This window comes from Pelobates fuscus, chromosome 3 (genome assembly GCF_036172605.1).
Source record: "Pelobates fuscus isolate aPelFus1 chromosome 3, aPelFus1.pri, whole genome shotgun sequence".
NCBI lineage: Eukaryota > Metazoa > Chordata > Amphibia > Anura > Pelobatidae > Pelobates > Pelobates fuscus.
The window spans coordinates 382808250-382829782 of record NC_086319.1 but is presented as its reverse complement, the minus strand read 5'-3'; the positions used below and the strand labels follow the sequence as shown (position 1 = coordinate 382829782).

At 43.3% G+C, this 21533-nt stretch overlaps 1 protein-coding gene across 1 annotated transcript in view; it reads left to right on the top strand.

Moving 5' to 3' along the window:
- Positions 1 to 758: 758 nt before the first annotated feature.
- The window catches only part of MISP3 (MISP family member 3), a 47347-nt gene continuing 26572 nt past the window's right edge, over positions 759 to 21533 (top strand). The window contains exon 1 of the mRNA XM_063449606.1: positions 759 to 941. The gene's annotated coding sequence lies outside the window, so the exon portion shown is untranslated. The remainder of the gene's footprint in view (positions 942 to 21533) is intronic.

The window sequence follows — 21533 nt, the reverse complement described above, 5'->3', positions numbered from 1 at the left end:
ATTTAGAAATATTGGGCAGACGAGATGGGCCGAATGGTTCTTATCTGCCGTCACATTCTATGTTTCTATGGTATCTGTACAGTTGTGCTATATACACTACAATCTCAGTGCCTGTGTATTCTACAGGTAATGTATGTACAGATGTGTTCTCCATGGGCAAGTATCTGTACAAGTGTGCTCTACACAGGTAAATATCAGCCCATGATGTGTTTTCCATGCAGGGGAATATCTGTATAGGTGTGAAATATCAGTACAGGTGTGTTCTGCACAGGTGTGTTCAATACATGTAATATTGTACATCAATGGTGCCCAAATGCTAGATCCCCAGTTGTTTTAAAACTACAGTTTCCACAATGCTTTGTCATTCTAAAGACCTTCTAGAGACATGCAAAGCAGCATGGTAGTTGTAGCTCTATAACATATGGGATCTACCCATTTGGCAGACTTGGTGAATATACCGTTATATTCTATGTGTCTAAGGGTCATGTATGCACTACAGAGGTAAATGGCAGTGCATGCTTGTTCTATACAGGTATGTGACCTGCAAATGTGTTATACTCAGGTGACGTATGTGTTCTATGAAGGTAGGAGTCTGTACAGCTGTTACCCACATGAAAGTGTAGTTAAATGTTTACATGGGGGTAGGTAGAAAAATGTTTGTTCAGGAAACAATTTACCGGGAAATGATGGTATGGGTGTTTATACATGACTGTATCAATGCAGGTATCTTTAAATTCCATCTGTGCCCTTCTCTGTCCTCAGTACCAGGCAGTCACAACCAGTCCTCAAATGACACAATCAGCTCATTGTGTGAGAAGGTGACAGAACAATCTCAAGGTGACAGAGGAGGGAGAAGGAGCATACGGAGAAAAGGAGAAAGCGGAACAGACGGAGAGAGTTACAGAAGGAACAAGAGAACAGAGAGGAAGAAAGTGATTAAGGTAAGATCACATACTGCATGCTGCTGAGCTTGGTGGAACTCGTATAAAGAAATGATCATAATGGGGAAAGTATAAGGGGAACATCGGAGATACAGGGTAACTAAGTAAAGACGCCAGAGGGTTTATTCATTAGGGTGAGCACCTCTTCGGTGTTATGAATGATAATAGCATCATTAGAACGGCGATTATTGTAATCCAGACATTTACAGAGTTATTTACTAAAGTCAAAAGGAATTTCAGATTTACAGCTAGAATAGCCGAACTGAAAGCATTGCTGACCTACAGATATTTTTCTAGCTCGGCAATTTTCACCTTAAGTTTGAAATTCACCTAAAATTCTCACGTTAGTAAATAACCCTGATAGTATTCATTCTCTATACAGTACCATGTTGGGCATTTTGTAACGGCTCAGATGATACACCTGTGCTATCTGTGTTAAGTGATCAGAGTGAAGTCCACATCCTGGGTATTAGTGAACAGGGAGTAAATCTAACTTGTGAATCACCATTGCACGTCCTGGGTGTTAGTGAACAGTGAAGGAATCGTACTTGTGAGGAGGGCAGTGCACGTCCTGGGTGTTAGTGAACAGTGAAGGAATCGTACTTGTGAGGAGGGCAGTGCACGTCCTGTGTGTTAGTGAACAGTGAAGGAATCGTACTTGTGAGGAGGGCAGTGCACGTCCTGGGTGTTAGTGAACAGTGAAGGAATCGTACTTGTGAGGAGGGCAGTGCACGTCCTGTGTGTTAGTGAACAGTGAAGGAATCGTACTTGTGAGGAGGGCAGTGCACGTCCTAAGTGTTAGTGAACAGTGAAGGAATCGTACTTGTGAGGAGGGCAGTGCACGTCCTGGGTGTTAGTGAACAGTGAAGGAATCGTACTTGTGAGGAGGGCAGTGCACGTCCTGGGTGTTAGTGAACAGTGAAGGAATCGTACTTGTGAGGAGGGCAGTGCACGTCCTGTGTGTTAGTGAACAGTGAAGGAATTGTACTTGTGAGGAGGGCAGTGCACGTCCTGTGTGTTAGTGAACAGTGAAGGAATCGTACTTGTGAGGAGGGCAGTGCACGTCCTGGGTGTTAGTGAACAGTGAAGGAATCGTACTTGTGAGGAGGGCAGTGCACGTCCTAAGTGTTAGTGAACAGTGAAGGAATCGTACTTGTGAGGAGGGCAGTGCACGTCCTGGGTGTTAGTGAACAGTGAAGGAATCGTACTTGTGAGGAGGGCAGTGCACGTCCTGGGTGTTAGTGAACAGTGAAGGAATCGTACTTGTGAGGAGGGCAGTGCACGTCCTGTGTGTTAGTGAACAGTGAAGGAATTGTACTTGTGAGGAGGGCAGTGCACGTCCTGTGTGTTAGTGAACAGTGAAGGAATCGTACTTGTGAGGAGGGCAGTGCACGTCCTGGGTGTTAGTGAACAGTGAAGGAATCGTACTTGTGAGGAGGGCAGTGCACGTCCTGGGTGTTAGTGAACAGTGAAGGAATCGTACTTGTGAGGAGGGCAGTGCACGTCCTGTGTGTTAGTGAACAGTGAAGGAATCGTACTTGTGAGGAGGGCAGTGCACGTCCTGGGTGTTAGTGAACAGTGAAGGAATCGTACTTGTGAGGAGGGCAGTGCACGTCCTGTGTGTTAGTGAACAGTGAAGGAATCGTACTTGTGAGGAGGGCAGTGCACGTCCTAAGTGTTAGTGAACAGTGAAGGAATCGTACTTGTGAGGAGGGCAGTGCACGTCCTGGGTGTTAGTGAACAGTGAAGGAATCGTACTTGTGAGGAGGGCAGTGCACGTCCTGGGTGTTAGTGAACAGTGAAGGAATCGTACTTGTGAGGAGGGCAGTGCACGTCCTGGGTGTTAGTGAACAGTGAAGGAATCGTACTTGTGAGGAGGGCAGTGCACGTCCTGTGTGTTAGTGAACAGTGAAGGAATCGTACTTGTGAGGAGGGCAGTGCACGTCCTGGGTGTTAGTGAACAGTGAAGGAATCGTACTTGTGAGGAGGGCAGTGCACGTCCTGGGTGTTAGTGAACAGTGAATATGTTTCTAATTTTGAAGCAAACAGTACACTGGCCATTAGTGAGCAGTGAAGAAGACACATATCCGAAGAAATCTATTACAAGTGCTGGGTGTTAGACTTGTTAGGAAGGCATTGCACATTTGGCTATTCGGTTAGAGGGCTCTTACATTGCTCATTCCTACTACAAATCCTACTCCTTAGTGTGTGAATTCCGTGCACATACTATCCATCCAAGGGCACTCCGTGTGCTGGGTGTGGGGCTTAAGTCATTGTGAAAGCTGCTGAGAGTTAGATGTGTGTTAGGAGGAACTAATGTTTAGGAACTAGTGAAAGAGCATTGTGTGAGAGGGAACTGGTGAACATGCATTGTGCAAGGAGGAACTAGTGAAAGAGCATTGTGTGAGAGGGAACTCATTGAGAGAAAAAAGAAAGCACTTACATTTGTTCAGCATGGCAGTTCTTCATACTTAATATAAACAGCAATTATAACATCAACCCCCCTCCCCTCCCCCACACACGTATTACACAGCACGGTTTGTTTTGACAGGAAATATTGTAATAATCCCAAATTACCTGAGATGACAGAACCCAGGCTGTGTGTGGTTACAGCTGACAAATCATGTTTTAATATCACGGTTTTGTGTTTCCATATGTCATGTGGACGCATGGGCGTCCGCAGGAATTTTTCCAGGGGGGGGGGGGGCATAATTGTAATGACATCTATGCTTGGCCCCTTTTTGACAGTGTCATGAAGGGGAGGAGCATAGTCATTATCACATAAAGCCAGGGTGAATAGCGTTTTCACAACTATGGTGTCAGGAATACATGTTTGTATTCCTGACACTATAGTGTTCCTTCAACCCCTTAAGGACACATGAGATGTGTGACATGTCATGATTCCCTTTTATTCCAGAAGTTTGGTCCTTAAGGGGTTAAGGGGTTAAACCGCTCTCAAATGGTTTAACCCCAAAGGCTTCCTCCAGCTCCAGGTCCCTCAGTGGTATTCGGCATCTGAAACGGAGTGTCAGGAAGTGCAGATTGACGTCAGGCATGGGTGCCGCTGATTGGCTAGAGTTGACAGTTGATGCTCTAAGCCAATCGCCAGTTCCCGTTTCATAACTTTCTTAAAACTTTTTTATGAATGGGGAGCTACTGATTGGCTTAGAGTGCCAGCTGACCGCTCTAGCCAATCAGCAACACCCCTACCCAGCGGCATTCTGTGCTTCCTGACACTCAGTAAATAAAAGTGAACACATTAACAATTGTATTTTTTTTACCTGGGGAGATGAGAAGGTCCAGAGTTTCCCTGCCAGCCCCAGGTACCAAAGCCTTATGATGTGGTGTCCAGAATAAAGTGGAGGGTTCACTTCATTTGTCCTTCCTGCTCCAATCTCCTTTTCTTCTCCTTCATTTGACAGTCTTCTTTTTCTTCTGACACTGTCTTCTATATTTGGCTCCTTCTGCTCCTTTACCTTTCTGCTCCTTTCTGCTTATTTTGTGTCCTTCTGCTCCTTTCTCATTCTGATTCCTTTCTGCTTCTTGCAGACCCTTTCTGCTCCTTCTCCTACTTTAGCTTTGTGCTCTTTCTGATTCTTTCTGCTCCTTTACCTTTGTGCTCCTTCTGTCCCTTCCTGCTCCTTGCAGACCCTTCCTGCCCCTTGCTGCCCCTGCTCCTTGCATACCTATCCTGCTCCTTGCATACCCTTCCTGCCCCTTGCTGCCTCTGCTCCTTGCAGACCCTTCATGCTCCATGCTGCCCCTGCTCCTTGCAGACCCTTCCTGCTCCTTGCTGACTCTTCATTTAGGCCCACCCCGCCCCCCATGCCTCACTTGCCTAATCTATAGGCTGCCCCCCCCCCATGCCTCACTTGCCTAATCTACAGGCATATTCTGTGAAATATGTGAAGGATTAGGATTCGTCCAAGGTTGAATGATAATGTTTCTAGTGATGGATGCAAGAATGGTCATTAATTTACGCTTTCATATAGGGTGGGCAGTATACCTCCCATCGTATGTGAAAGAGTAAATTTGGTGTTAATTCTGATATAGGCAAGGTTAGACGTTGTAGGAATTGCTTTGAGTCTTAGCAGAGGGTGGGGATGAAGGTGAAGTGGGGGGAGGACCATACGGGTCAGAGAATCTGTAATAAGTGTCACCGTCTTGTAGTCCCATGCATTAATTAACATTTCCAACATTAAGTATGGGATTTATTCACTAAACAGTGAGGTGTGACGAATGAAAAACAAAATTATAAAATTTAGGCAAAATGTGCGGATTTGGGAAAAAATATTAAATTTAGCTATTGGCACTGCTTGTCGATATTAGCTTAAAGGGTGCGAGTTGATTTTAATTTCACTGCAATTTGGTGTTTAAACCTTGTGTGATTTGGTGAGTCAGTAAATGTAGTAAGCCTTTATCAGGCTAGTGAAAGGCCTATGGATATAGATCGTTAAAGCATACCTCCCAAGTGTCCCTATTTAGGAGAGACATTCCCTATGTTGAGCTCAAATCCATCTGTCCCTCTTTTCTACCCTAATGTCCCTATTTTTTAGGAGCTCCATATTGTTGTTGTTCCTGAGTGTATAACAGAGCTCCACAGCAATAATACTCCCAGTAATGTGTCTGAGTGTATAACAGAGCTCCACAGCAATAATACTCCCAGTAATGTGTCTGAGTGTATAACAGAGCTCCACAGCAATAATACTCCCAGTAATGTGTCTGAGTGAATAACAGAGCTCCACAGCAATAATACTCCCAGTAACAGAGCTCCACAGCAATAATATTCCCAGTAATGTGTCTGAGTGTATAACAGAGCTCCACAGCAATAATACTCCCAGTAATGTGTCTTTAAACTACAACAAATGTGTTTAGAAATCAGTCTGTCTTAATAAGATACGTTGTTCTTGTTCTAAATTACATTTTAGTTGCAAAAAATATTATTAAGTCACCTAAAAATTTTCACAACAGCCCAGCCTCTGGCCACACCACTACTCACAATTAAAGTGTCCATCTTTGATCATTTAAAATGTTAGGAGGTATAAGGGGAAGTTCACTCATTCTCTGAAACTGCTATGTTTATTAAAAAAAATGGGTTAACCCTAGCTGGACCTGGCACCCAGACCACTTCATTAAGCCGAAGTGGTCTGGGTGCCTAGAGTGGTCCTTTAACTAAGAATTTGTATCTTTTTGTCCAAAAAGGAAAAAAAATTAAAATTCTGCTATCTGGCTTGGCTATTTTTGGCTTTAAATGTGCAAACCCATTGTCAGTTCTCCAAAGTATCCAAATTACAACATAAATATTAAAGTGCCAGTGAGGGAGCCTTTGAAAACCTTACAATATCTGTAGCTGGGTAGTGAGGTAGTGAGATAGGGATGAGTAATATGTAGGTGTCAGAATGTTAATATAATGTTAGAATGTTAACTGTTAGAATCTTAGTGTATCTGAGCAAGTAAAACATTAATAGTGAATTAATTTTAAGGTACTTGACTAGATTTCTCGACTTCCTATAAGTATAGACTGGGTATGTGAAGTGGTTGTGGTAGTCCAGTAATTTCACTCTGCATGGAACGCTGTAATATCACAGTGAGAGGATCATTAGGTGTGGGGAATATATGCAAATTAGAAATGTGTTTACTGTCAGCATATGACACTTCTGTTTATAGAATCATTATTTAAAGTTTTATCATGTCTTTTCTTGTATGTGATAAATTACTCCAACACTGGCCGCATATCTTGGTTTTATATATATATTTGTAATACAGTTCTTGTAAAACTCATATCCAGCACATTTTACAAGCCAGAAAAAAAAACACATGTGAGTTTATAGACAGAGGGATGTATAACTAGACACAGATACCAAGGGAGTAGAGAACTTCAATTCAATACCAGCAGCACCTCCTACAAAGCGCTCCATGTGTTAGACGTGTAGGGGTATATGTGCAAGAGTTAGTGTTAATATATAGTTAATATATGTAGTATTTGATATTGGTTATTCTGTTATGTCTGTGTGTATTTAGTAGATGTGGATTGGTTGAGATCGTTGTGAGAAAATCAGCATTTTCTAACTTTGTTCGTCTGATATTTTGGATTTTTTGTTTATATTTCGTTCATTTTTTCAGTCGTTTTCAAACTACCGACCACCCCTCTGGCTCATTATTACTAAAGGAAACCTTCAATTTTAGCGCTCTCTATGTGAGGCTGCCGTCCGGGAGAGAAAATGGCCATCTTGTTTGCACGAAAGGAGGCAGCGGGGCTTGGTCGTCGAGTGTCTGGAACTAAAATCGGACACTCGACTTCCCGAAACACCGGTCAAATTGACGAACGCCTGCTCCCTTTTTCCAAACAGCTAGGAGAGCGCTGTTCGGTAGTTTGGTTCCCACGAACCAGGGGAACAATCGCTGTTATGAGCCAGAGGTATCCATTTGTGCATTTGTTCGGTTTTATGACTTAACGAAATAGACCGACTGCACAGCCTAAACACATGGAACTGTTTCTGGGCAGGAGCCTCGAGTGCGGTTGGTCATGAAATTCGAAAAACCCCGGAACCGATCTGGGTGATTTTTGGATATGTTGGTCACCCGGATCGGGGCTTTCAGGGGATGTGACATTTGTGGGGGTCCTGTATGTTTTGGGGTGTTTTCCAAGTATTGTGAAATTGTGTTCCCTCTGCCCAGAGATAATTAAGTTATTACTTTATCTGACCCAATTATTTCCAGGCAGAGAGGAGGGAATTAACTGTTTGTACTGGGAGTGTCACTGTTTGTCCCTGTATTGTTATTGGTTGTACTAAGTTGTGTCCCTGTTTTCCACCAGGTCCAAGGGGTGTTCCTCTGGCCTGGAAAATCGCATAAAAGCCAGTGTGGCACAATAAAACTTCATTCCTGTTACACCCTTCATCATGTTTCGGTTGATGTTTGGGTACCTGATTACTGCTTTGGGGAAATTCTGCTTGAACGTTGCTTCTTCTCTGGAATAATAGACGAATGGAAATCCGAATGGCGAGCTATACTCACTCTTGCTCTTAGCCGTTCAGGTAAAAAACGACGAAACCCTAGCTACCACTTCAGGGTTCGTCACAATCGTCAACTTTGATGATCTCAGCCATGGAGGTGGAGCCAGTGGTGGCGAGACCAGTGCAGCATGGGAAAAAAAGGTGAGTAAAAACACATTTCCCATGCGAGCGGAGGGGGACCAGTGACCTAAATAGTTCAACACTATAGTGTCAGGAATACATGTGTTGCGGTCACCGGCCCGCCGAGCCTCACGGCCGTGCCCGACTGGCACGGCCGCGCCGACAACACGAGCTTACCTGCTCGTCGGCGAGCCGGGAACCGCTCCTTCCGTTCTTCCGGGCATCACGCCCGAATCAAACATGGCGCCGACCACGTGGTCGCGCCTAAGAGTAGCTCCGCCCCCAAGAATTATACCAACGTGTGCGTGACGTCACGACGTCAACGCACACGCACGTTTTGGGGTCAGAGGTCGCCCTCTGACCAATCATAGCCCAGAGAGGGGTATTTAAACCCCTAGCTTTTCCCAGTACTTTGCCCTGTCGTGGTTTCAGTTTCCTGGTTTCCTGAGAGTGCTATTTTCGTGTTTCTGATTTCCTGGTATCCTGATCCTTGGCTTTTCCCTGGTTATTCTGATCTCTGGTTTCCCTGACTTGGCTTGTTTAATCGGTATTGAGTATTTTCTAGCTTCCTTGACCTCGGCTTTCCCTTTGACCATTCTCTGTCTCTAGCGTATTAGTCCGGCCATTCTAAGGTCCGGTTTACGCTCTATCCTGTTATTTTCCTTTTCTTACTTATGTATATGTTTACATAGTTTCTGCGTGCTGGACCACATTACTAGCCGTGACAACATGTTTGTGGTCCCAGCACTATAGTGTTCTTTTAAATTATGCAAAGAGCCCAGAAGGTGACAGGGCTGCTTTAAATATGGGTGTATTTACTAGTGTTTGTTTATAAGGTATATTTGTTATAATGCTATATACACTGATCAGCAACAACATTACAATCACTGACAGATCAAGGGATGGAATATATTAGGCAGCAAGTGAACAGAACAGTCAGTCACATATAAGATGTAGTTTACTCATTTGTATGTGGTGTGTTAGTGTATTAGATGTTGTTTATTCAGTTGTGTGTGTGTGTGTGTTAGTGTATTAAATGTTGTTTATTCAGTTGTATGTGTGTGTGTGTTAGTGTATTAAATGTTGGCGTTTTGGTCCTATGTGTGTGGGTTAGAGTATTAGATGTTGTTTATTTAGTTGTATGTGTGTGTTAGAGTATTAGATGTTGGCTATTCAGTTGTGTGTGTTAATGTATTATATGTTGGCGTTTTAGTCCTATGTGTGTGTGTGTTAGTGTATTAGATGTTGGCTATTCGGTCCTATGTGTGTGTGTGTTAGTGTATTAGATGTTGGTTATTCAGGTGAGTGTGTGTGTGTGTTAGTGTATTAAATGTTGGTGTTTTGGTCCTACGTGTGTGGGTTAGAGTATTAGATGTTGTTTATTTAGTTGAATGTGTGTGTTAGTGTATTAGATGTTGGCATTTTGGTCCTGTGTGTGTGTGTGTGTGTTAGTGTATTAGATGTTGCTTATTCAGTTGAATGTATGTGTGTGTGTGTTAGTGTATTAGATGTTGGCTATTCGGTCCTATGTGTGTGTTAGTGTATTAGATGTTGGTTATTCAGGTGTGTGTGTGTGTTACTGTATTAGATGTTGGTTATTCAGGTGTGTGTGTGTGTTAGTGTATTACATGTTGTTTATTCAGTTATATGTGTGTGTGTTAGTGTATTAGATGTTGGCTATTCGGTCCTATGTGTGTGTGTGTGTTAGTGTATTAGATGTTGGTTATTCAGGTGTGTGTGTGTGTGTCAGGATCGGGACAGGGATCCAACACGCAGAGTACAAACAGGTGGTAGGTACGTATACCGGACCTTAGAATGGCCGGACTTAACGTAAGGAGTAAGTAGAGAATAGTCAGAGACAAGCCGAGGTCAAGGGAACGAGAGGACAGGTAAGCGAGGGACAAGCCGAGTCAAAGGGTAACAGAGATAAACAGGGTAGTACAAACAAGCCGGTCAGAACCAAAGAGACAACTAGAATACAAGAGCGCTGAGTGACTAGACAGGCTAGAACCACGACAGGGCAATGAGCAGATGCCGAAAGCCTTACTTTCTACCTTGATTCTAGATTGTAATCACGCCCCCGACGAGTCCTGATTAGTGCTCGGGACTTGACTGACAGGTCGACCCGGGTTGGCGTCATGACGTCGACTACTGAGCGTCGCGTCATATAAGGAAGTGGATCCCTCGCGGTCGGCTTGTAAATGGCCGAGAGGACCGCGAGGAACGGAGGAAACAACCCCTCTGGGAGGATAAACGTCTAAGTCTCTCACCTCCTCTGAGGCAGAGACTACAGGTACCCTGACAGTACCCTCCCTCTCAGAAACGCCCACCGGGCGGAAGGAACCGGGACGAGATGGAAAACGGGAGTGAAAAGCCCTGCGGAGGCGAGGAGCATGTACATCCTCCTGAGGTACCCAAGTCCTCTCCTCAGGACCATATCCCTTCCAGTCAATAAGATATTGTAACTTCCCCCGGGAGATTCGAGAATCGATGATGGAGTTGATTTCATACTCCTCCTGACCCTCAACCTGAACAGAGCGAGGAGAGGATATAGTGGAGGAAAATCTGTTACAGACTAACGGTTTCAGTAAGGAAACATGAAAGGAGTTAGGAATGCGTAAGGCAGCTGGAAGAGCTAGGCGATACGCAACTGGGTTAATTCGAGCCAGAACCCTGTAAGGGCCAATGTAACGAGGAGCGAATTTCATAGAAGGAACCTTCAAACGAATGTTTCTTGTACTCAACCATACCCTATCACCTGGAACAAAAACTGGAGCCGCCCTCCTGTGCTTATCAGCGTGTTTCTTGAACAACATGGAATTATGTAGGAGAATTTGTCGAGTCTGATCCCACAACTTCCTCAAATTGGCAACATGAACATCAACCGACGGTACCCCTTGGGAAGGAGAAACCGAGGGAAGAATGGAAGGATGAAAGCCATAATTCATGAAGAAGGGGCTGGAACGAGTAGAATCACAAACGAGATTATTGTGTGCAAACTCCGCCCAAGGAATCAAACCGACCCAATCGTCCTGGTGTTCAGAAACAAAACAACGCAAATATTGTTCAATCTTTTGATTGGTACGTTCAGCAGCTCCGTTAGACTGAGGGTGATAGGCAGAAGAAAAATTCAATTTGATGCCAAGTTGAGAACAGAAGGATCTCCAAAAACGTGAAACAAATTGGGAGCCTCTATCGGAAACAATTTCGGAAGGTATCCCATGTAAGCAAAAAATCTCTCTCGCGAATATCTCCGCCAATTCAGGAGAAGTCGGGAGTTTAGTTAAGGGCACGAAATGAGCCATCTTAGTAAACCTATCAACCACCGTGAGGATCACAGTCTGTTTTTTAGAAACAGGCAAATCTACAATGAAGTCCATAGCCAAACAGGACCATGGTCTCTCTGGAATGTTCAAGGGATGTAACAACCCACATGGAAGCGTATGAGGTTGCTTAGTCTTCATACAGACCTCACATGCTCCGATGAAATCCCTAATATCCTTTCGTAAAGAAGGCCACCAGAAATCTTTAGAGATCAAGGAACATGTCTTGTGAATACCCGGATGCCCGGATGCCGCCTTACTGTTGTGAAAACACTGTAAGAGTTCCAGTTGGAGTTCAGGAGGAACGAAATGCCTTGCCCCAGGGGTCTGTCTAGGAGCCAGATGTTGCAACTTCATGATCTGACCAAGCAACGCAGAGTGAATCTTAAGACTCGTGTTGGCGATAATATTGCCCCTGGGTACTATAGAAGACAAAACCGGCTCAGATATGGCAGAAGGTTCATATTGGCGAGACAAAGCATCGGCTTTAGAATTCTTAGAACCAGGTCTATAAGTGAGCACGTAATTGAAATGCGTGAGGAATAAAGACCAACGAGCTTGCCTGGAGGACAAGCGCTTGGCCTCCCCAATATAGGACAAGTTCTTGTGGTCTGTCAAAATAGTAACAGGATGTAAGGTGCCCTCCAATAAATGTCTCCACTCCTTTAAAGCCATGATAACTGCTAGTAGTTCCCTGTCACCAATGTCATATCTGCTCTCAGGACCTGATAGTTTCTTGGAAAAAAAAACATATGGATGTAAGGGCTTATCCACACCTAACCTTTGGGACAGGATGGCACCTATACCTGTCTCTGAGGCGTCTACCTCGAGTAGGAAAGGCAGAGTCGTATCAGGGTGAACCAAAATTGGTGCAGAAGCAAACAGTTCCTTGAGTGTTTTGAAAGCAAAAAGGGCTTCAGTAGACCAGTTCTTAGTGTCAGCCCCCTGTCTGGTCATATTGGTAATAGGAGCTATAATTGAAGAGTAACCTTTAATGAAGTGCCTATAATAGTTGGAGAATCCAATAAACCTCTGAATGGCCTTGAGACCCCTGGGTAAAGGCCAATCCAAAATGGACTGGAGCTTATCCGGGTCCATCTTAAATCCTTCCCCAGAAATCACATAACCAAGAAAATTTATCTGGGATTGGTCAAAGCTGCATTTCTCCAATTTGCAATACAGACCATGTTGAAGAAGCTTGCGCAATACCCTTCTGACTTGTCTGTGGTGAGTCTCAATCTCTCTAGAGTGTATAAGTATATCATCCAGATATACAATAACGCAGTCATGTTGAAATTCCCTAAGAACTTCATTGATTAGGTCCTGAAATACTGCCGGTGCATTACAGAGACCAAAAGGCATTACTGTGTATTCATAGTGCCCATAACGGGTATTGAACGCCGTCATCCACTCGTGTCCCTGCTGAATTCTCACCAAGTTATACGCCCCTCTGAGATCTAACTTAGTGAAAATCTTGGAGCCTTTTAGACGATCAAAGAGCTCGGTAATCAAAGGAATAGGGTAGGCATTTCTAATGGTTATTTTGTTCAAACCTCGATAATCAATGCACGGTCTTAGTGTACCATCCTTCTTCTTAACAAAAAAAAACCCAGCCCCGGCAGGGGAGGAGGATCTCCTAATGAATCCTTTTTCAAGGTTCTCACGAATGTACTCCTCTAAGACTAAGTTCTCTTTAGTGGACAAAGGATATACATTACCCCTGGGAGGCATAGTACCAGGTAGTAGATTAATCTTACAATCAAAAGACCTGTGAGGAGGTAAAGTATCAGCATTCTTTTTGTCAAATACTGCCTTTAAATCCAGGTACAGAGGCGGGATTTGTACCTCTGTAGAGTAGGTAGAATTAATCGGTGTGTTAAGTGCGCAAAGTGGTAACACTGTCCGTAAGCACCTGTCCTGACAACCCTGACACCATGAGACTATCTCCCCTAATTCCCAATCAATAATAGGGTTATGTTTTTTTAACCAAGGATACCCCAGGACTATGGGAACAGATGGAGACGAAATAAGCAATAAAGATATGTCTTCCTCGCGTAAGATACCAACAGTTAATTTAACGGGTATGGTTTCACGAAAAATCACAGGCTCAACTAAATGTCTACCATCTATGGCCTCAACGGCCAAGGGTGTCTCCCTTAACTGGGATGGGATAGTGTGTTTAGTAACAAAAACTTGGTCGATAAAGTTCTCAGCAGCTCCGGAATCTATCAATGCCATAGTTTCTAATACTCCCTTCTCCCAAGATAAAGAAACGGGTAGCAGAAGCCTGTGATCTTTATAATTATGATTAGAGGACAAAATAGAAACACCCAAGGCCTGTCCTCTAGAGAAACTTAGGTGCGAGCGTTTCCCGAGCGACTAGGACAATTTAGGCGTAAATGGCCTCTGACTCCACAGTACATACACAACCCCTCCCTTCTCCTGTACTGTCTCTCCTCTTCTGAGAGACGAGTATTGCCTATCTGCATAGGTTCTGGAAGAAGTGAGGTTGTGGATTCAGAACTTTGAAATGAAGGAGCTAGTTTAAAGGAAGGTCTACGGTTTCTCTCTCGAGTGTTCTGCCTCTCTCTTAAACGTTCATCAATGCGAGAAATAAAAGAAATTAAATCCTCCAAATTTTCAGGAAGCTCTCTAGTAGCAACCTCGTCAAGGATTATGTCTGATAACCCGTTTAAAAATACATCTACCGTATATACTCGAGTATAAGCCGAGTTTTTCAGCCCATTTTTTGGGCTGAAAAACCCCAACTCGGCTTATACTCGAGTCAAGGTCTGTATTATGGCAATTTTCATTGCCATAATACAGACTGGGGGGAGAGGGGGGCTGGCAGGAAGCTGTAACTTACCTTCACCGCAGCTCCTGTCAGCTCCCTTCTCTCTCCTCCGTCCGTGCAGCTCCCAGGTCGGCTTCCTCTGCAACTCTCGCGAGAGCCGCGGGGTCAGAGCGTTGCCACGGGTTACCGTGGCAACGCTCTGCGCGGCCGCGAGAGTTGCAGAGGAAGCTGACCTGGGAGCTGCACGGACGGAGGAGAGAGAAGGGAGCTGACAGGAGCTGCGGTGAAGGTAAGTTACAGCTTCCTGCCAGCCCCCCTCCTACAGCCCATCCACTGGACCACCAGGGAGTCAGAGCCCCCCTCCCTGGCCAGCTAACAGGCAGGGAGGGGCGACGAAAAAATAAAAATATTAATAAAACAAATAATAAGAAAAAAAAATATTACAATAATAATAACAAAAAAATTAATACAATTAATAATAAAATAAATAAATAATTACCTAAATAAATAATAATTACCTATAATTACCTAAAAAAAAATAACAAAAAAAAATATTAAGATAATAATTAAATAATAATTAATAAAATGCCCAACCCCCACCAATGCTCTGCACACACACACGCACACACACACACACACACTGCACTCACACATACACACACTGCATTCATACACACACTGCACTGCATTCATTATATACACACTGCATTCATACACACTGCACTCATACACACACTGCACTGCATTCATTATACACACACTGCACTCATACACACACACTGCACTCACACATACACACTGCATTCATCATTCATTATATACACACTGCACTCATATACACACACTGCACTGCATTCATTATACACACTCCTATACACTGCACTCATATACACACACTGCATACACACTGCACTCATACACACACTGCACTGCATTCATTATATACACACTGCATTCATACACACACTGCATTCATACACACACACACTGCACTCATATACACACACACTGCACTCATATACAAACACTGCACTCATATACACACACTGCACTCATATACACACACTGCACTCATATACACACACTGCACTCATACACACACTGCACTCATACACACACTGCACTGCATTCATTATACACACACTGCACTCCATTCATTATATACACACTGCACTCATACACACTGCATACACACACACTGCATTCATTATATACACACGCTGTAAATAAATATTCAGTTAATATATTTTTTTTAGGATCTAATTTTATTTAGAAATTTACCAGTAGCTGCTTCATTTCCCACCCTAGTCTTATACTCGAGTCAATACGTTTTCCCAATTTTTGGGGGTAAAATTAGGGGCCTCGGCTTATATTCGGGTCGGCTTATACTCGAGTATATACGGTATATAAGCCTGTTCATTCCACTTAACTTCTGCCGCCAAGGACCTGAACTCTAGTGCATAATCCACAAGTGTTCGGTCTTCTTGTCTAAGGCGCAACAGTAATCTAGCTGCATTGACCTTTCTACCTGGAGGGTCAAAAGTTCTTCTGAAAGCAGCTACAAAGGCATTATAATTGTATACTAACGGATTATCATTTTCCCACAATGGATTGGCCCATCTCAAAGCTTTCTCGACAAGTAATGTGATAATAAATCCAACCTTCGACCTATCTGTAGGATAGGAGCGGGGTTGTAATTCGAAATGGATACCTATTTGGTTTAAGAAACCACGACACTTCTCTGGAGAACCAGCATAATGTACAGGTGGAGTGATACGGGAAGAAGCACCTACAGTGGCTACCTCTAGACCTGAACTCACCGGAGAGATAGAAGTATTACGCATCTCCTCTGGTTGATTACTAGAGCGAGATAGTAACGCCTGTAGTGCTAGAGCCATCTGGTCCATTCTGTGATCCATGGCGTCGAACCTAGAGTCAGAAGGACCAACCTGAGTGTTTGTACCTGCAGGATCCATTGGCCCTGTCGTAATGTCAGGATCGGGACAGGGATCCAACACGCAGAGTACAAACAGGTGGTAGGTACGTATACCGGACCTTAGAATGGCCGGACTTAACGTAAGGAGTAAGTAGAGAATAGTCAGAGACAAGCCGAGGTCAAGGGAACGAGAGGACAGGTAAGCGAGGGACAAGCCGAGTCAAAGGGTAACAGAGATAAACAGGGTAGTACAAACAAGCCGGGTCAGAACCAAAGAGACAACTAGAATACAAGAGCGCTGAGTGACTAGACAGGCTAGAACCACGACAGGGCAATGAGCAGATGCCGAAAGCCTTACTTTATACCTTGATTCTAGAGGGTAATCACGCCCCCGACGAGTCCTGATTAGTGCTCGGGACTTGACTGACAGGTCGACCCGGGTTGGCGTCATGACGTCGACTACTGAGCGTCGCGTCATATAAGGAAGTGGATCCCTCGCGGTCGGCTTGTAAATGGCCGAGAGGACCGCGAGGAATGGAGGAAACAACCCCTCTGGGAGGATAAACGTCTAAGTCTCTCACCTCCTCTGAGACAGAGACTACAGGTACCCTGACAGTGTGTTAGTGTATTAAATGTTGGCGTTTTGGTCCTATGTGTGTGTGTTAGAGTATCAGATGTTGTTTATTTAGTTGTATGTGTGTGTGTTAAAGTATTAGATGTTGGTTATTCAGTTGTGTGTGTGTGTGTTAGTGTATTAAATGTTGGTTATTCAGTTGTGTGTGTGAGATGTTTGTTATAGATGCTTGTTATTCAGTTGTATGTGTTTATGTTAGTGTATTAGATGTTGGTTATTCAGCTGTATGTGTGTGTGTGTTAGTGTATTGAATGTTGGTTATTCAGTTGTGTGTGTGTGAAATGTTTTTTATTCAGTTGTGTGTGTGTTCGTGTATTAAATGCTGGTTATTTGGTCCTATTAGTGTGTATGTTAGTGTATAAGATGTTGTTTATTCAGTTGTATGCGTGTGTGTTAGTGTATTAGAGTTTGGTTATTCAGTTGTGTGTGTGTGTTAGTGTATTAAATGTTGTTTATTCAGTTGTATGTATGTGTGTTAGTGTATTAGATGTTGTTTATTCAGTTGTATGTGTGTATGTGTGTATTAAATGTTGGTTATTCAGTTTTGTGTGTGTGTGAGATGTTTGTTTGTTATTCAGTTATATGTGTTTATGTTAGTATATTAGATGTTGGTTATTCAGTTGTATGTGTTTATGTTAGTGTATTAGATGTTGGTTATTCAGTCGTATGCGTGTGTGTTAGTGTATTAAATGATGGTTATTCAGTTGTGTGTGTGAGATGTTTGTTATTCAGTTGTGTTTGTGTGTTTGTGTATTAAATGCTGGTTATTTGGTCCTATGTGTGTGTATGTTAGTGTATTAGATGTTGTTTATTCAGTTGTATGTGTCAGGGTGGTAGTCCGGTGCCCGGAACCCAGACACAGTGTCCAGGCGGCGCGTGGACCGGGACCCAATATGCCTGATGTTAAGTGGGAGCAAGATTGTATCCAGTACTAGAAACAAGGCAAGACTAGAGATAGGCACCAAACATGAAAACAAGACAGAACTAATAGAACCCAGAACCAGAGAAGTATAGTAAGCTAAACCCAGAACATATACAAAAGACATGAGGAAGACATGAACATAACATGGGCATGACTGGACAGGACTATACATGGACTGGGTATACAAACTAAAACAAAACAAGATAACATAGGCAAAACAAGAGGAGAAATAACTAAGTACTACATATGGAAATCATGGGGATTTAGTCACACTATATGATCATACATTGCATAAGCCTGCCAACAACGCCAATGTACCCCATATCTGGCAGGTCCTACACTGCCTAATGTATGCTGAAACATCCTAAGTAGACATATCTTACCTGCAAGAAAGGGCAGAAGCTTTGAGCAGCTGCCTGCAGGACTCTGAAACAGAAAGGAATGATGGAAAACAAACGGGTGTGGCAACATAAAACAAACATTTAAAAGGAAACCTGGAGACTGGGAAATCCAGGGACGAACTATAGGAATGAACCCAGAAATCCCAGCATGAAGAAAACCAGACATAGAATAGAAAACCAAAAAACCAAGGAAAACTAAGCAAGAATAGCAAAAAGAGTACTGGATACCAGAAGCCAAGTCCAGACATCAGAACAGAGCAGATCAGATCATGACAGTATGCGTGTATGTTAGTGTATTAGATGTTGGTTATTCAGTTGTGTGTGTGTTAGTGTATTAGATGTTGGCTATTTGGTCCAATGTGTCTATATGTTAGTGTATTAGATGTTGGTTATTCAGTTTTGTGTGTGTGTGATGTTTGTTTGTTATTCAGTTGTATGTGTTTATGTTAGTGTATTAGATGTTGTTTATTCAGTTGTATGTGTGTGTGTGTGTGTTAGTGTATTAGATGTTGGTTATTCACTTTTGTGTGTGTGTGAGAGATGTTTGTTTGTTATAGATGTTTGTTATTCAGTTGTATGTGTTTATGTTAGTGTATTAGATGTTGGTTATTCTCAGTTGTATGTGTGTGTGTGTGTGTTAGTGTATTAAATGTTGGTTATTCAGTTGTGTGTGTGATATGTTTTTTTTTTATAGATGTTTGTTATTCAGTTTTATGTGTTTATGTTAGTGTATTAAATGTTGGATATTCAGTTGTGTGTGTGTGTGTGTGTGAGAGATGTTTGTTATTCAGTTGTGTTTGTGTGTTCAACAGAAATAAGGTAATAATGGCTCTGATTCAGAGGTCAGGTAAGGTGGCCAATGAATCAGTGCCAGGGTGCCTTCTGAATTACTCTCCCAACAAAGGGAATAACCCTCAGATAATAGTGAGAACAAAGGGAAAGAGGAAGGGCCAAAGGAAGCCCAAATGGAGAGTAATAAGGGAAGGGAGGTCCCTACCTTTTAATAATCCTAAGGGAAACACAAGTAAATAAAATAGATAGGCAGGGGAAGTACTAGACCAATCCTAGGGGAGTTGTACTAAGACAGCTGTCCACTAAACAAGGAGACAGGCTGATCTTGGTCCTAATTAGAGAGAATCCCCCATACGGATAGAAAGTCTCACGGTAATTTAATACAGAGTGATAGAGAGGACTTGGAAAAAGGGCTAGAGGAAAGACAGCCTTATAAGAAAATCCCTACTAAACCCCAAGGTTACTGAGCCCAAAGCAGAGACTCCTGTAGTAGGTAGACTGTCCCTAAATACCTCAGCACAGTGGATAATCCACTCATGCCTACCAGGGTCCAAGTCCCTGCCTGTCTAAATAACTTAAGTTAAATTAAACGAAAATCATAAGTGCTACCTATAAAGTGCAAAATAAATAAATAAATAAGGAGGCTAGCTCGACGCGCGTTTCGCCGTTACAGCACGCCGTCGTCAGGAGCAATGAGCTTGTGATAGCCCTTGTAGCCGTTTAAATACCTTTACAAATCATGTTAGTTGGTGCCGGCTGTGTGCGGTCACGTGTGCTCGTGCGTCATCCGACACTCGCTGGGCGCCGCCTCCCCACTGGTCGCGTCATATGACGCGGACCGGGAGGCGGCGTCCGAGGTGGGGAGTGTGTGCGAGCGTGTCTCTAACCACGCCCCTGGCCAGTCACGTCACTAGTAGCGTTAGCTGACGTGGGCGGAGAGGCACGTCCACACACAATTGCGGAATGGTATCCGCCCCCATGAGAGAGGACGGGAACGTCACGGTCCCCTGAAGTTGCAGGCAAAGACCCATGAATTAATGTGTGATGTCCCTGTGTCATAAAGGGACATAGTCATCAATATTAATGGGTCCGCTTGTGGTACTCATTATTATGATGGATGTAAAAATCCTGCATAACAAAAAAGCAGGACTTAGTCCATAGTAGTGGAAAAAAAGAGGAGAAGATAAAGAAACCTATGGTTACTGTATACAGCCCCAATGTCATTAGGGGACATAAATCATCAGTATTAATAGGTACTTATGGTGCCGATTGGTCCATATATGACTAAAGAAGCAGGACCACGTATGCCTATAATGAATGTATCTTGCCCCAGTGCCGTTAAAGGACATGAGCCCCGATGTCATGAGGGGACATATTCATCAGTATTAATGGATGTACTTATGGTACCAATTAATTCAAGGGATATGAGAGCATGCGGCCCATATGTAAAAGAAAAAGTAAAAGAAGGGGAAACTGGTTCACATTAATGGCATACAGAAACCTAAGGTTAATCTATAGTGCCCTAATGTCATTAAAAGACATGGGCATCAGTAGTACTAGGTATACTCATGGTGCCGGTTGGTCTGAAGGACACAAGAACATGCAGCCCCTACATAGAATTCTAATAATGTCGTATAAGTCGCATAGTACCTGATTAGAGGTAAAAACTTGCGAACGGACATTACAGAACATAAGATAAATATATACATATAAATGCAAAAAGTAGTGTATTTACAGTGTGATGTATTCAAATTGTAGGACTAGTAAGGACGTCCCTCTAATTTGTTAACATCCTAAGTGAGTGTAGAAAAATTAAATTAAGGCACTTTTTTTTAAAGAAAGGCTGAGAAGGAGAAGCCCTCATTTAGGCCTGCAGGAGATAAGGTTTTAAGTTTGTAAATCCAATACGATTCACGTTGTCTCAATTTTTTGTCCCAATCTCCCCTCCGTATGGTTTGTGGGATATATTCAATCCCTATGAATTTCAATTTATCCGCAGAATTTTGATGATGAATTTTGAGATGGCGCGAGATCGGAGTCTCTAGAGGTCTCCTGACCGAGTTAACGTGTTCTCTTATTCGTAGTTTAAAAGGTCTGAAGGTTTTGCCAACATATTTTTGGCCGCATGAACAGGTGAGTAGGTATATTACGCCCTCTGTCCTACAGTTAAAGAAGGAGCGTATCGGGAAGGATTCCCTATTCTCACTGTCAGTGAATTCCTTCGTTTTTTGGTCTATGAACTCGCATGCACTACAGTGTCCACACTTATATGTTCCCTTTGGTAAATAATCTTTGCCTCCTCTTTTGAGGGGGGCTAGATGACTGTGTACCAAAGTGTCCCGCAGGTTCTTACCTCTCCGTGCGGTCACGGAGGGGAATGTAGTGACTACTTGTTTGACATCTGGGTCCGATGTCAAGATCGGCCAGTAGCGTTTAAGGGTTCCCATCATAAAGTCCCAACCTGCATCAAAGGTGGCAATACACCAAATTAATTTCTCATCTTGTTTCTTTGTTGTATCATCAGTGAGGAGACATTTGCGCTCAATACTGATAGCTCTGGTGTAGGCTCTCCGTAAGACCCTATTGGGGTAGCCCTTATCCTTAAAGGCGCGTCTGAGTTCCCATGCTTTTATTTTAAAATCCTCTAGGGAAGA